Source organism: Ischnura elegans, chromosome 12, assembly GCF_921293095.1.
Source record: "Ischnura elegans chromosome 12, ioIscEleg1.1, whole genome shotgun sequence".
In the NCBI taxonomy this organism is placed as follows: domain Eukaryota; kingdom Metazoa; phylum Arthropoda; class Insecta; order Odonata; family Coenagrionidae; genus Ischnura; species Ischnura elegans.
In genome coordinates this window covers 53,436,985-53,448,160 of record NC_060257.1, presented here as the reverse complement: position 1 = coordinate 53,448,160, position 11,176 = coordinate 53,436,985, and positions in this window count along the sequence as shown.

The window sequence follows — 11,176 nt, the reverse complement described above, 5'->3', positions numbered from 1 at the left end:
TCTCAACACGTATTTCTATTACCAGTGCCGAAAGTTAGGAGTGATTCCTAAAAAACGTCGACCTATGTCCACCCAAACTTTTTTCCCCTACCTCCCTACTCTCCTCAAGCCACTTCCATATAACCCCTCCTTTTATCTTGGCTGTTTTATAAATTCCACGCATATGGCTAATAAACAAACGTTAACATGTATTGTTAATGATCATCGGTTAAGTGTTAGCGACATTTTTTTATTTCTTTTACGTGCCATAGTTTTTATAAAGGTTAGTACCAATCACAACATTTTTCATCGAACATATTGATATATGTATCACAGAAATAATGTATTTTATAATCTCTCATGTACTTTACATACTTAAAAATGGGAGGTGAAAGGTCATACGTGGAATAGCCTACGGCCTCTTTTTATCTAAATATGGCCTGTCTAGAGGTCCTTCTCAAGATGGTCAGATGCGCAATTTCTCGGTTTCACTTGCTCATCGGCATTCCATTGTCTAAAGGTCAAAGTTCACTTTAAAAAAAAGAATTTCAATCCGTTGATTTTTTCCTGTTGATTTCCAGAAGCGAAGTATTATGACTCGACGTTTTCATATACCGTCATTAGAATCTCATTAATTTATTCCGAACTAATTTCGTTGTGTTGAGTAGCGATTCTATGACTATTCTATGATACTCTATTGTATATCTTTACATTCGCTTAGGAAAACGCGGTACCAGAGCATTGGGTCGCAAACCTATGGGTCTCAGATTCAGATCTCTCCATTAATTCTAAATTACTCCCGGCAGGGCCACTCATACCATACAGGTCAAAGGGTAGTAAAGAAAACACTTGCAATGGAAGTGTGAAACCATATCAATTATCTCTTCGCTGAAAACATTGAGTACCATCAAGTGAGCCTCGGAAACTCATCAAATGGGACCCGTTCGCAAAGAACGGTTGTCAAAGGACTTCTCCATAATATTCATCGAAGTTTGAAATGACACAAATAACAGAAGCTCCTACCCTAAATGTCTGAACGTGATGTGCGCAAGGCCTTTGCTGGCGTGAGCTATACGCTGACATATTTAGATCAATCTTTTCACGAAATAACATGAAATTTCTCTTTTTTTCCTCACCATTAGATTTTTTTTATGTTCAACAATTATTTCTGTATTTTTCTTTTTCTCGTATTGTTTTTTTACTACTTAAACCTACGTTAAACTGTAATTGTGACATCGTTTGTATTAATATCTCGCAGTTAATTATATTATTAAGTCTATAAAGTCTCAATGGCCAGAAAGACTCTTGATAATCAAGCGTATTGAATTGAATTGAGCCTTAGATTTGAATCTCTGGCAATGAGAGAGAATTGCTTGCTATTTCTTGCATTAGAATTTTACAAACTTCTAGCAAAAAAATTTCGCACGCTGGATGATGAGCTGGATGAATAGCTGAATTCAATCACTATCATGTCTCACCAGAAAATTTTATTACTTTGTCGCCTAGTACAAGAGTGGCTTCTTTTCGCCGAAGAAAGATACATTGACGCTGAACAAACAGAGAAACCTCTTTCACGGACACCTCCGACTAGTGATAAAAAAAATCGATTCGTCTTCTCTAAAATGGGAAGTTTTTTTCTTCTAAAAATAACATTTACAAATAACTGGGGGAAAATAGGACAGAAACAATTGTCAAAGCAGATAGAATACAACCATACGCAAGTGATTAACATAATGGTGTTTTGGAATGCAATCTAGTAAAATGCTAATTCCAATATTAAAATATGCAGAGGCTGCAAGAACTTTATATGTCCACGTAAGAGCAAATGCATTATAAATGCGATTTTATAATTTCCTTTTAATATTTATTGTCCATAAATAATATCTGAAATAAAAGGATTTCTATCTACTGCCTATAAATCCCTACAATATGGTATATTCGTGGTAAAATGACGCGTAAAAATTATATTTCCCTAGAATCACCTCCAACTTATAGACGCCTCACACTTTCTCGGGTCGTTAATGTCGGGAAGAAGATTTCAAAGCACCTGGATTCTTCACATTTTTATTTCAAGTTCTTGAATCAAATAGCAAATCTGGCTCAAACTGGAGATGCATTATGTGATTGCATAATTTCCTATTTATATTCATAATTCAGAAGTAATATCTAAAATAAAAGGATTTCTTTCAGTAGCCTTAAAATTCCAACATTGTGATATTTGCGTAATAAAGCGTAATAATGAGATTTCCTTTGGATCACCAGTACCTACGGACACCTTTTCTCGGAACGCTAATGTCCGGAAGCGAGAAGTTTCACACAACGTCAATTCTTCACATTTTTATTTCTAGTCAATGAATCAAATCATGTCTGATATTTATAATAGGCCTTTCTTCAAAAACAAAATCTTCTCACATGTCTCACGATACAAGCATAGAAATAGGGAAACAATTCATCAGGTGCTATATAAGGAGCATTTTTCCCTATGGGAGCGAGGCTTGGACGTTGGCAGCAGCAGAAAGTCAGGAGTGGAGGCATTGGAAATGTGCTGCTACCGAAGAACGATGAAGATAAAATTCGACCGAGTAAGTAATGAGGAAGTGCTAGGGAGGGTGGGAGAAAAGCGAATTCTTCTAATAACATAAATGATTAAAACTTTGTCGGGCCGACTATTATATTAATATGGGCACGACCCGGGTTTCGTAACGTAGTTACATCTTGATTACATTACAAGATGTAACTACGTTACCGAACCCGGGTCGTGACCATATTGATATAATAGTGAACCCGACAAAGTTTTACTCCTTTATTCCCAATATGGAGAGGTTTTAAAAAGTCAAGCCTGAAGTTCTCAGTTATATCTTCTAAAGACCTTAAGAATAAGACGGAAAAACTTAGTTTGCCACATTATACGGCATGATGGACTGATGAAAAAAACTCGTAGGAGGACAGGTGGAAGAAGAGCAATGGACGGCTATGAATGAGTTGCATAGGATAGGTTATAAAGGATGTAAAAGAGAAGAAATACGTCGCTATGAAATAGCTAGCGGATAGGGGAGCGGAATGGAGAGCTGTGTTAAACCAATCTTAGGATTGCTGACCAATGATTATGATGTCGAAAATTTTGTGACAGTTTCTGGAGTATCAGCACCATAACTTCTCATAAATCACTACGCATAATAATGACCTATAATGTATGAAAGGTTTACATTAATGTAGAAGTATCCCCTCCACCCTAAGGTGGTAGGAGCCAATCCAGTCAAATGTCTGTTCAATTTTTCATGCCAGCATTCAGACTAATGGTTTTTTTTTATTAGTGTGTTCTTAGGTTTAATCCGTTTGTATGTAGACCCGTACCCAATTCTATTAAGTGGAAGTGATGATTAATCAAATAGCAAATTTCGTCCAGACTTGACCGCACCCTCGAACCTAAAATACTATCTCTTATATTCTGCAATCCGGTCGCTGTAACTGATTCCAACAAAGTGCGTATGCAAAATGTCAAAACCTTGTGAACCACCACAGCCCCCTCCAGCGGTACAAACCCCAGGATCGGAGGTGGGTGATGAAGGCAGTTTATCAAGTCACTTCCTCGGCAAACTCCCAATCTCGCAATCTCCGATCTACCCTGGTTGGTGCGAATGACAAGCGCACAGCGTTCGTCAAAACACGCCGAGTTACCGCCCGCATTCTACACAAGTAGGCTGCGACGTTGCCACATGTCCAAAGGCGCTTTGGGCGGTCGATGGGAAGTCATAAGCAGAGCTTATTGGCGGTTACGGCAACGTGTTAGAGTCTAAACTAGACGGCGCCGATGAAAAAGGATGAATGATTGAAAATGGGTGTCGTATATATTTTGAGAGGCCAATGATGCGAAATTTAAGTATTCGAAAGGATTTTCCCGCATTAATACTAACCATTTAAGCTTTTCGCCTCCGAATTCTGTGAAACTAAACCAATCTACTTGAAATTTTATGCATGGTATGACAATAGGTATTCTTTTTGTAAATACTTTAGGGTCGTTTTACGCGGGGCACGGAATTACGCAGATAATACCTGTATTAATTTCTAAAATGGCGTGGAATTGCGCGAATACATGAACGAAATTAGAAGAGGGGCTGTTTTTCCATCTCACGTCCACGCATTCTCGCATGTGTTCTGGCAATTCACCGCTTTACAAGACGCAATTTTGAATGCGCCTTCGTACACACGTCAGATTGTGCAAGTACGTGCCCCGTGTAAAACGGCCTTTCTAGCGGCCGTGCGATCTGATTTTATTTCTGAATTCTGTGGGAATTGGGTCATTCCCACTTTTCCTTTTTCCATCGCTTTTTTCGTCCTTTTCCTTATTTACAACTATCATTCAATTGAAAGCCAAGCGTGGCGTTACAATCGCTGTAAGCGACCGTGCGTGCTGATTGGCTGAAGGACGATGTCAGCGATGGTTTCAGCGACGGAAAAAGGGATGTGCTACGTGATGCAGAAAGGAATGGGATTCCCATCCCTCGAGCAGTCGCGGAAAATGATGGTGTGAAACGGTCATTTTTTTCCGCCATCATTGGAACGATCCCTGGAGATGTCCCTAGAAAGGGATGGGAAAAAATAATCGTGCGATTCAGTGTTAAATATTAGCGGAATGGAGACTTTGCCGCCCTTGCAGGCGGGGAGAAAATACGGAAATGTCGGAGGGAAAAGTCGTGCTCGGCCGACCGAGTGACGGGATTCGGCGGGAATGGATGGGGCTGCTGCGGGAGACGAATGGTGTGCACTTCGGGCTTAGCGACTAAGGAGGGTTATGAGAAAAGAGGGAGGTAGTCTTGGAGACTGTCTTGATCGAAGCAAGGAGTTTCCCATCTTCTTAAAGCGGAACTTACTCGAACTATGTGAACAATTCCTCGCATGTTTTAACATGCTTTTCTCATTCCTCGGATCTGGAAGTGTGTTTTTGGAAAAAGCATTTTCTTAACATTTTTTATTTTATTTTTATTTTCTATTTTGTAGTAGTGGACCTAGTAATCAATTTAACCAGAGATGGCAAGGAAATTATCGAAAAGCTATAACTGACGCAAAAGAATATGCCATAACTTATAAGTCAAAGTACGCTTTTCTTAAACCATATATTCTCATTCATCATATCGTAACTGGTCAACAATCCTATGATTGATTTGACGCAGCTCTCCACTCAATTCTCCTATCAGCTAATCTTTTCAAACCTACGCATTACTTCTCTTTCACATCCTTCTTTACCTGTTCCATACATTTTATTCGAATTCTTCCTAAACCATTCTTGCTATCAACTTGTCCCTCGACGATTGTCTTCATCAGGCCATCATGTCTGAAGATATGGCCTGTAAGGTTTTTTCGTCTTCTTATTAAGGTTTTCATGAAGCTTCTCTTCTCTCCTACTCATCTTATGACTTTCTTATCACTAAATCGGTCAATCCATTTGATTCTCATCAATAATCTATAGCACCACATTTTGAAGGCCTCCACCATTGATTTCCCCGCTATTATTACTATATTATTCCCCGTAGTTATTGCAATATTATTCTCCGCTATTATTATCATATTTTTCCACAGTATCTTACTGTACATATTCTAAATATTTAAATAACCACTTACAATATTCCACAATTATTCCAATGATCGTGGAACATTGCAAGTTCTTATTTCAATATGGAAAAATTCCATTTCCTCTCGCTTGGTTCCCCTGATTCTATAAATATTCAGAGTATAAAATTTCCAATCAAGAGGAATGCATATATATGTCATGAAATTCGTTGATCACACTATCAAGAATATAAATTTCGGCGAACAGCCAAGAAATTTTATTATTTATTATTTACTTAAGTTTATTTCTTCGTGAAATTGGTATTCCTCTTCCCGTCAACGACGCACGTATCGACTTTTGTAAACGCATTGAAATAATCGGGGGGGGTGGGGGGGAATATCAAATAGATAGGATATGAATAGAGAATCCTCAGGTCTAATATTCGTGGAAGGCGGAATGAGGATGAAGGAGAAATTGAACAGGGAAATAGGCAATAGAAATGATATACAGGAAAAAAAAACGTAAGAGGTCCTGTTTCGATGCACTGAAATATCCCATTGAACCACCGACGCTTGAAAAAGAAAATCCAAGCCGAATAGATGGAAAAACGATTCACCCGCCGTGAGAAAAAATAAATAAAATAAATACAGCGCCATCTCCGCGCGTTGTTAAGTCTCTTCGTGTGTGTGCTTATGAAAAAGGAATAACCGCGCGGAAAACTCGAATTTATTTCACAGCGCTAGCGCGGCACACATATTCCCCCCTACTCCAATCTTCCTCCTCCCCCTCCGTACACGCAAAGCGGATTACGATCGGATAAAAGGATTTACGGGACCCAGCGTATTTTACCAATAAAGAAAAATGGATGGGGGAAAAGAGGAGAAGATTGGGAAGGATGGTGCACACAATATTCTCGCAAGGGGAAGCCGTAAGGATGCTGCCACCCAGCTTCCCAAACGAGGTTAAACGGCCCTTCATGGACCAAAGAGAGGAGGAGGAAAAGGAAGGCAATTTTCCAAGCAGGGAAGGAAGAGAGGCCATCGGTCAAGCGTCCTAGGACGGATAAACAAGCAGGAGAACAAGGACTTCCTATCCGTGGATCTGATCTTGTAAACTGGAGCGGTGCTTGAAACAAATGACGCTGAAGCATTGGCTGCTGTTTAATCTTTAATAGGGTAGTTTCCTTCACCAAAGAAAACGAAAGGCATTGATTGCGATTCGTTACCCACGATTAGTGTATTCATAATATACAATTTATTTGGTTTTAGAAAACCCAGATTAGATGAATGTCAAGATGAATGATTAGGTTAATTATAATCTCATTTGAAAAAGGCCAGATTGGCGGCCATGCGATGCCACTCCACGTGACGTCACAGGGACCTAGATGCTATACGAGTAGTCAGGACTTAATATCGTCCGAGATTACCAATGCATACATGTGGCACAGATCTCAGGGAAACATCTCTTAATAATCACCTTTTCAAATTGCCTTTTCCTTTTGTAAACTTTCCTTCGGTAGATAAGGTATTCATAATCCTTATTTAATCCAAGCTCTACCTGCTAGCAGGGTACTCTACGCTACCGTCATGCTCGGCAGCGAGCAGCCTGCATCGTATTTGCGTTCATAGTCTCGCACCCAGGTGGCCTCACACAGCAACAGCCTGACGGCACAAGGGCTTTTCCCAGCATTCATACTTAGCCGTCGCGTTTTCGCGCGCTTGAAAATTTTCACTTTTCATTTAATCGCGAAAAATAGATATCACCATTTTAAAATCTAAATGCGTGAAATATATACTCCAGGAGTAATAATCTTTCGATTAAGGCAATAAAAAAATAATAGGAAACCACCATACTCAACGTTCCGGTCCCAGTAAAAATACTTTTAAAATATCACTCCATAGTTATCACTATACATTACGTTCTCGACACACGAACAAGGTGCGTTCCGAGACCTTGTTCGTAAGTTGAAAACCTACGTGACGCAACGAAAAATGTAATTATCAAGGGTACTGCATAGAGGAGGCCCTATTTAATCTCACTGAAGGCTGATTTCTGTCGCATTTTAGTGGATTTTCAAAAATGTCCGCGGCGCGGTGATGAGTGCAATATGAGATTTTCCAATATTTTGCAGTACTATGTTTCTCATTGAGAATAATAGCATTTAAGAGTGTTGAATTTGATAGATAAAATATGTATACATTTCCGATTCCGAAATTAGAACAAGGGGCTATTTTGCCATCTCAAGTCCACGCGTTCTCGCATGTGTTCTACCAATTCACCGACTTACATGGCGAAATTTTAACTGCACTTTCGTACACACGTCCGATTGTACAAGCACATGACCTGTTAAATGCCCCATGCCCAGGGGGCTTGATTGCATTACGACGGACGATATCTCTTAAACGCTAAGAGATACGTCAAAACAAACATAAAATCGGCCCGAAAGAGCTTTGCTTTTTCGTTTTGCATCGGGATAGCACTTTTTAGGCCCCAAAAAAAACCAATTAACGGTCCTCAGTACTTGGGGCCCTTGGGGCACGGGTTGCCGTTATTTTAAAGAAAACAAATTTTAACACGTGAATATAAACCTCATTTGGATCATTTTGAGACTAGGAAAACATAACTTTTCGCAAATCATCAAAAATAAGGGCCTGCCTAATGCCCCATGTAAAACAGCCGTTAGTCTCATTGTTACAATTAATTTTGTTTATTAAACTATAAAAAATTAACTAAAAAGTATGATGCAAGCTCATATATCATAGATTTATGTATTTTATAAAATAATCTATTTCCTTATATGGAATTTTGTAAAATTATGCTCTTTTTACTGCAATAACGAGGAAATCAAGGATAAGTAAGCCATCCGAATAATTTTTAGGAGTAGGTTAAGAAGGATTTGAAAGAGAATAAATACATTGGTGAGAATAAATTCTGATAGTAGAACTGAGAGGAGAGCTGCGTAAAAACTATCTCAGGATCCTGACAACTAATGATATACTATCATCCGAGGCAGTTCTTTAGCTCTGTTGATAATTTGATCCTCATCATTCTTCTGTTGCACCTAGTTTTGGAAGTGCACATCCTTTATTTCTCCGACGCTGTCATTATCCAGACGGCACTTCGGTAGGGAAGCATACCCCAAATATATGTTCTGATACATTGCCTCCTTACTTCCATTGCGAATGTGACCGAGGCTGGAATGGAAAAACCTGGATCCCGCGATGGGTGTGATTGGAAATAGTATTAATGTAGTTTGTTCCGATGAGAGACTTTATTTCCGTTGAATTTGGTACTTGCACAGTAAGAGAGGCATCAATATTTGAATAAAATCTATTTAGAAGTATTTCATCCACAAGTTTTCTTTCCATTTCCCATAACAAAACTGAAGTTGGAGATTTCTATTTTTATCCTCGGCTTTTGATATTACTCCGGTGTCACCTTGAGCGCTCATCTATATATTTACTCCGAGATGACGTACTGGAGGCCGCAAAGGGGTTTGATAGCGTCACATTAAATTCAAGCACCAACGAAATGTACGAAGTAAGTGTATGACCCGCCTAAACAGGTGACATGCATGAACCATCTCTGCCTCGGTGCTCCGAGATATCCGACGAAACGTATTCTCAAGGTGAGAAGTGGGAACGCACTTGGGAGAGGGTGGTAATGATCCAAACAGTCGTTTCAACCCTCTTGGGGCGGCTCCTTCGAGCGAGGAAAACCAGAAAATAGAAACGGAACCTCGACGCGTAGTTATATCCCGCGACCTTCACGCTCGCAGGCGTGAATACATAAACATCGGGTTAAGGGTTCAAATACGTCGTTACGGGGACCACTTCCGAGGACAAGACATAAACTTCACCGGAACAGAAATAGCGAAAACTCTGCTTTGGGTTATGTAAGAGTTGAAGATCACCACAAAGGGAGTTTCATTATGTCTTAGCACACAATATTTTGAGCATTTTTCGATGAGTTTACACCATTGAATATCGCAAAAAAAACACCAAAGAGTTTCACCGAGAGGACTAAATAGATAAGGCCCCATTCGGTATCGTAGATGCTTCATCAATAGGAAAATTTTACTATGGACGCTTGACTGGAAGAAGCAGATACCTTGTGGAGTTCTATTATAAGATATGAAGAGACACTACAAAAAATAAAAATTAAAATTAAAAATTAATAATTATATATTATATATTATATTTTTACATAAAATTTATTTAACCAGAGTCAACGTGTTTCGCTGCACTGCAGCATTATCAAGACTAACAAAAAAGTAAACCATGACGGAATAAATAGTCTCGAACAAATTTGCGCACTCACAAAACAACTGAGAATGTGGTGGTGAAAGGTGGGGTGGAAGGAGAAAATCATCCCATTCCTTGGTTTTTACTTTTCTTACCTTTCTCTTCTTTTAACCGTCGGTACCGTAGATGCTTCATTAACAGGACGAATTTACTTAAGTCTGAATCTCACAATCATTTTTTTTCCATTCCTTACTCATTCCATTACTTACTCATTCATGATAGCTCCAGCGATCGCTCCAACGACAGCGGAAAAAATAACCGTTTCACACCATAATTTTCCGCGATGGATCGAGGGATGGATATCCCATCCCTTTTTCCATCACGCAGAACGTCCCGTTTTCCGTCCCCAGCACCATCGCTGGCACCGTCCTTAGACCAATTAATACACACGGCCGCTAACATCGATTGCAGCGCCATGCTCGACTTTTATGTGTGACAGTTTTAAATGCGGAAAGTGACAGAGTAAGCGATGGAAAAAGGGGCGGTGGGTATGACCTCTTGATTCATAAAATTATGGCTCGAGGGATCATTTTTTCGATCCCTGAAAACCTATCGGTGGAGCTATCATTCTGAGGGACAAGAAAAATTTTTATTGACTCAGACTTCAGGATTCAAAAGTTATCAAATTAATTGAGTGGCAGTTGGAGATGCGGAAAGTGACAGAATACGCGATGAGCGGTGGGTATGACCTCTTGATTCAGAAAATGATGACTCGAGGGATCGTTTTTTCGATCCCTGGAAACCCTTCCGTGGAGCTATTATTCTGAGGGTCCAAAAATTATTTATTGATTCAGACTTCAGGATTTAAAAGTTATAAAAGATCTTTATATAAAAAATATTAAATTTAAGTTGAGAGCCCAAATTATAGCTCAATTATCCGTTGAATTCTGATCGTTCTGCCCTTCAGTGACGCAAATAGCGATTCTGGTCAAACCATTAAAATTCGCGGTGGGTTACAACAAACTAGAGGCTCATTAGAGCTCTGTTGTAATATTAATAGTACTGAAGGCAAATGCGCGGGTAGGCTTCATAAACTCTTCACGTAAATAAATCTTTTTCGAAAGGGAAATTTTCGATCCATCATCAGCATTAAAAAGATATTTTCAACAAAATTTTGAGAGACGCCTTGATAGCTATTAAATGATATTTTTCCAGCCCAAGTATTGTAAATAAATGATTTTTACATCAAAATTTAACTCCAATAAAATAGGCAAATGATCTCCTTTTTGGTCCCAGCGACGTGACGCGATTTTAATGAATCCAATAAAGGTTTAAAATTGACAACAGCGTTTAATAGAAAGGGTCGAAGCTGGATAACATTAATCAATTACTATGAACGCCGCCA